Raw genomic sequence first — 6,132 nt, forward strand, 5'->3', positions numbered from 1 at the left:
ATCTCAGGATCAAGGAGCCCTGTGACAGGCTCCTTCTCACTCAGTGAAGAGTCTGCTTGAGATTCTCTCTCTCCCTCCCCCTGCTCTCTCTCTCTCTTTTTCTCTAATGAGTAGATAAATACATTTTTAAGATCTTAAAAAAAAAAAAAGTAAAAGGTTTTGCTGGCCTTCTGAGAAGGATTCTTGCCTCCTGGGAAGATTTGTCCTCCTATATTTTCCTTAAAATTAAAATCTAATTATAAGTCCAGCTGGTTCTCTGAACTGACTTGACTTGTACGATCATGGCTTGTTTGTATTTTTATTGTCTTTCTAACCTTCCCTCCTGGTTCACGCTGAGATTTGTTAGCTGATCATAAATCACAGCTCTGCAGTGAGGTCATCTTGGAGATTAGCCTGCTGCTCCAAGAGATCAGGGGCAGGCTCAAACGTGCCTGTGCTACTGGAGTAAGAAGAGAAGCATTGGGCATTCGCAAAATTCAGTGTAACATTCGCTGTCTAAAAAAGCATTTGCTTAAAAAAAAATAAAAATTAAGATACAAAGTAAAATTCAGCGCATTTGGGTATAAAAGAAAAAAAGGCATTTGTTGTGTAACACCCACATGCAAGGTGCTGAGCTAGGGACAGAGGCGGGAGCAAAAATCAAGACTCTGCTATGATCAGAAATCTGCCAGGAAATGATCTAGTTAACCACCCAGAATTGTGAGGTCCATAAATGTCTGTTTCCTATTGAAAATGAAGAGAACCTCCTGAGCCGTGCTGAACTCATTGGTGTAACCGTCAAAGATAAATTCAGTTCAGATTTGCTCTTCGTCATCTGAATCTGAATTCTTTGTTGCTGGGACATTGATGGTTAAGGCACGTTACAAATTGTGTGACATGGTCATCTGGTGACTGACTTATGGTTTATTTCTTTCAATGAAGTAAACTGCCATGTACTCTTGCCTTTGTGCCTTCGCCCATGCTGTTCCCTCACTCTGGAGCACTCTCCTCCCTGTCCTCACATCCGTTCAGCTCACTTTGGCTGGTTACCTGATTCTGTCAGTCTCTGCTTCAAGTGTGACATCTTTTGGGAAGCTCTTCTGTCTGGGTTCTGCAATGCTTCTGTGTCCTCCTAAAATATCTTGTACTGACCCTTGCTGTAGAGAGCATTTCCATTTTATTGTATCGGTTTGTTTCATTAGGACTATTCTGTAGTAAACTTTTACATGGGACACACTGGGAACAAAGGGAATTCACTTATGTCTTTTAAACTTTTTAAAAAGATTTTATTTATTTATTTGACAGAGATCACAAGTAGGCAAAGAGGCAGGTACAGAGAGAGGGGGAAAGCAGGTTCCCCACTGAGCAGAAAGCCCGATGTGGGGCTTTGATCCCAGGACCCTGAGATCATGACCTGAGCCGAAGGCAGAGACTCGACCCACTGAGCCACCCAGGCACCCCCATCTTTTAAATTTTTTTAAAAAAGATTTTACTCATTTATTAGAGTGGAAGAGAGAGCAGGAGAGAGCATAGAAGCCAGGGAACAGGCAGGAGGAGAGGAAGAAGCAGACTCCCCTGCTGAGCAGGGAGCCTAACACTGGGCTTGATCCCAGGACTCGGGGATCATGACCTGAGCTGAAGGCAGACGTGTAAATGACTGAGCCACTCAGTCACCCACAGTGAATTCACTTACACACGAATCCACATAAATATGAATTCACTTACCTCTCTCATTGCTCTGAGGTAGGTACTGTTGTCATCACCACTGTATAAATGAGGAAACTAAGAGACGCAGGGGTTAAGTGACTTTCCCAGGGTCACTTCGTTGGCATGTGGGGAGCCGAGGTTCTGATCCAGGCAGTCTAGCTCCAGAGACTACACTCTTAAGTAAGATGCCTTTCCAATACCAGGGCAGTCTTGCTCATGGCTGTGTTCCAGGGCCCAGCAATTTCCTTACACTGGAAGACAATAAAGCATACTTGTTGGAAGAGTGGATGAAGCATGACACTCGCCTCCAGAAACTCCCTGCATGGTGGTCTGGTCACAGAGAGATGTGAGGCAGAGACTTCGGGAGACGCACAGACCCGGGGCTGAGGGCCTGCAGAGGAGGAAGAGACTCGTGCTATTTGGGAGGTGAGGGGCTGACTGAGTGGGCGCAACATCCCCCAACAGGGACCTGGGGGTGCAGTCACATAGTGACAGTCCTCTCTGGTTGTGTCAGGACAACCTGGACCATGTCTTGTTCTGAATCTCGAACTCATCACCCAGGGGACCTCAATTTAAGAGAAATATGAAGAGTTTGATTGCAGAAGTCTATTAAAAACAAAACCAAAACTTTCTCTTGGTGCCAAGGAGTGAAAGAAATTAAACTGGCAGAACTGTCTGAATGGTGGGATGTCCAAAGAGCCAAGAAAGAGGAACATTTTTAAAAAAAGGATTATGGGTCTAAAGAGCTTCTGTGGAGGAAGCTATCACAAGCGGCCCCGCGTCACAGTACGTGAGGTTTATGGAGGGAAAGGAATGTCGGCAGAGGTCGGCTGAGGAGAACCGCTTGGGAAGACACATGCTTGCTCCACGGCTCCCTCATCCCCAGTGTCGGGCCGAGGCTTTTATACCAGCTGTTAACAGGTGTTTTGACAGCTCTCATTCACACACATTCAGGTAGCCTTTAATTTATAGATTAGATTCAACTTTGCTGTAGGAAAGTCTGTGCTTGGTCTTACCCCTGCCTCTTGCACATGTAGGGCTCCTTCCCAGCAGGGGGATGCTTGCCTCTTCCCCTTCCCCTGGGGCCCTCCAAATCCTCTCCCCTTTCCAAACCTTCCCAAATAACTCCACTGCTCACTAAGTTCCTAATTTTTGGAAAGACTCCATCATTTCCAATTTTTAGTAAAATGGTGAAGGCAGTGTTGTCGGCTACTCTCCCCCATCAGACTGAGAGGTTTGAGAGATGATTTCTGCTGGTTTCTGGAGCAGGCCGCTTAAACTCTCTGAGCCTTCCTACTACCAACAGTTCTGCAGTATGGTATTATGAGGATTAACTGGGGAGATCTATGTAAGGTGGTTGGCATGCTGCCAGCCATACACCATGCCCTCACGGACCAACTTGGTTCAGCAGGGCCCCAGAAGCTTTTCTTGGCCTCTGGATCCTTTCTGGTCCTGGAGGTGTCCCAGAAGTGACTTTGGGGTCGGAGATGGTCTTGTCACCTACCACACAGAGCAGACACAGACACAGGGATGCTGGATAGGGACTGAAGCGACTAATCCAACGTTCATGTCCTTTGTAATGAGGAGGATCCCTTTTGAGCTGCAGAATAGAATGTGCTTGAGCAGCTTAATCACTGTTATTTATTAACCAAGCCAAGGAGAGTTTGGCTGAGGACCCTTGCCGACCTGTGGGGCATTAGTCTTTATTCGCTCTATTACCTGCCCCTATCTTGAACCTTTGGTTTTATTTAAATATAAGAAACTGAGACCAACCCAAACAAAACAAAAAAGCTTATTGGCCCAGAGCTGGCTGAGGGGCCTGAGGACTCACCTCTCTGTCCAAGGGACATTCATCATCGCACATTCCGAAGGTGTTCCTAACTTCCTAGTACTCACCACTCCCCTACAAAGCAGGCTGTGGGGACTTTTCATGAGATTAAAAAGTAACTTTTCAAGGTTCTGCTGTGAGTAAGCAAAAGCTCACTGGGTCAGAGGCACCACAGGCTCCAAGTCAATAACCTGAAATGGGGCAGCCTGATCGCAGGGCTGTGCTGCCTGGCGGATCTGTGCAGTGTGCGCTCCTAGGCTTGGGGGCCTGCTGTCGTAGTCAGCAGCAAGCCTGTCTCTGCAGGGGGGTTTTCATTGTCATAATTCTGAGCTCGGTTGTATGATCACAAGTAGCTGCAACTAGGGGGCAGGGTGGTGGGGGTGAGGGGATGGCAGGACAGGACCTGAATTCTGGGCTGTGGGATCAGGATTGGTCCTGACCATAATTCATGGGGAAATTCTTCTAGAGACATAAGCCCCATTGCTCCATGCCAGATATTTCCAGGCTGCTAGCTTTTGCTAAGCACTTAGTGTGGGCTGGGCAGGCCTCGTGCTGGCCTCGTGACGGCCTCGTGACAGACATTTCATTTAATGCTTGTAACAGCCCATCCAGGTGGGCCTTCCAGGTGGGCATTACACTCCTAATCCACAGATGCAAATCAGATGCAGAGAGGCTGGTAACTCATCCAAAGTTAAATAAGTAGAGGGTGGCAGAATCAGGACTCGAACTCACATCTGATCAATGCCGTAGCAGTGCACTTGGTAGGATAGAGGAAAAACATCAGCATATGCTCTCCTCCCTTCTCACCACCGAGCTTGGTGAAATCAGTGGGAATAGAGGTGTTCCCCTCTTCTTTATAATGTGGTCAGCAAACTCCCAACCCCAGTGCCTTGGAAAGGCGGCCTGAGTGCCTCCAGAGGTGTGTATCTCTGGGAGGGAGGCTCAGGCTGCTGACGCAGCCCACCACTGTGGGGCTGGTAATGCCTGGTTTTGGTGGAAATAAAGTCCGAGCACAACTTGTACTGTGGGGACTGGGGTGTGAGGAGGCATGTGTCCTTCCTTTTAAAGGAAAGGTGCCAGTCTGGTCTGGATTTGCTTGCTTGTAAAAAGCAGCAACCACAGGGTGGGATTTTTCCCCAGGGGCTCAGACTGTAAATGTCTACTGTAGGGGGGTTGGTTTTAGGAAGGAGGATTTGAGCTGGGCTGTATCCGGGGCTGAAGAGCCCAACTAATGTGCTTTCGGGACCGGCCAGCTTCTCTCCTACCTTCCCTCCCAGGATTTTAGCCAGCACCTGGCCCAGCCCTTTACTTCACAGGCCCAGGGGGACAGGTCAGAAAGGTGAAGGCATTTGCCCAGAGTCACAGTGCTGCGGGGTGAAGACAGAATCCCAACTCCAGTCCCTTGCTATGCTCTTCTCTGCCTTGCCAGACCCTGTAACTCCTGGTAAATTGCCGCTCTCTTTTGGTGCTGAAGTTTCTCTTCCAGGGTGAGATGCGTCACTGAGTGTGGTCACCTGTTGGAGTCTTGCCACCATCACTCCCTGGGGAACTCCGAGGAGCTTGCAGGTGAGCCGGTAAGAGCACAGTGGTACCTGACTGGGAGATGTCTGAAGCCTCAGACCAGGCCAGCAGGTTACCCATTTAGCAAATGTTTATAGAACCTGATGCCCAGACCTGGAAGTTACTGTGGTGAGACTATCCCCCTTGCCAGGACCTTCCTATCGGTGTGGTGGGAGCCATGGGCATGTCATCAGGCAACCTTTCTGCAAACTGGTAGTATTTCCCAGGATGACCCAGGGCGTTCCAGGAGCACAGCTGATGGGATTGCACTCAGTGGTCACATGCCTCTCCGTGCAACACCCCCCCCCCCCAGCTCAGTACTCCTGCAAGGGGTTAATAGTGCAGCAGGAAATGGAAGGAGTGAAAGGGTAGTTAAGGGGCTCCAGGTTAAAGAGGTGACAGTTTGGGGACAGCAGCTAGTTTACTGCCTGGAGCAAGAGCTGGAAGAGAGGATAGAGGGGCTGGAGAAGGAGTCAGGGCCCATACCTGGTGATTCTTGATCAGACATCCTCATGAGAGCAGCAGCACGTGAGACCTGGGTTCGATCTCTTGCTTGGGGCCTAAGTGTGTGTGAGAGAGAAACCCTTTGGACCCTATGAGGACTGCCCACAAAAGAAGGTTTTTTGTATTTTTTTAAACTCTGGAGGCAGAACAAGTTCAGGCCTCTACGCCAAGGATAATAACTAACCCTGGCACTCCACACAGGCCGCCAAACCTGCTCTTGCCCTTGGACATGGTTCAGTTCCAGACCCTGGGGCTACTGAAGCTCAAGAGCATCTTGCTGCTCTGTGCTATGTTCCCTGCCACAGGTTGCAACACACACTCGACAATGTGGGCTCATGCTGTCACCAGCACACATTCAATCTTTGAAGGCCAGATGCAAATATCCAGTGCATTTTTTGTTTGTTTTTCTAAATGGGGCTGTCTTTTTGTATGTTACTATGACAAAAGTAATGTATGTTTGGGGCACCTGGGTGGCTCAGTGGGTTAAAGCCTCTGCCTTCGGCTCAGGTCATGATCCTAGGGTCCTGGGATTGAGCCCCGCGTAGGGCTCTCTG

Source organism: Mustela lutreola, chromosome 10, assembly GCF_030435805.1.
Source record: "Mustela lutreola isolate mMusLut2 chromosome 10, mMusLut2.pri, whole genome shotgun sequence".
NCBI lineage: Eukaryota > Metazoa > Chordata > Mammalia > Carnivora > Mustelidae > Mustela > Mustela lutreola.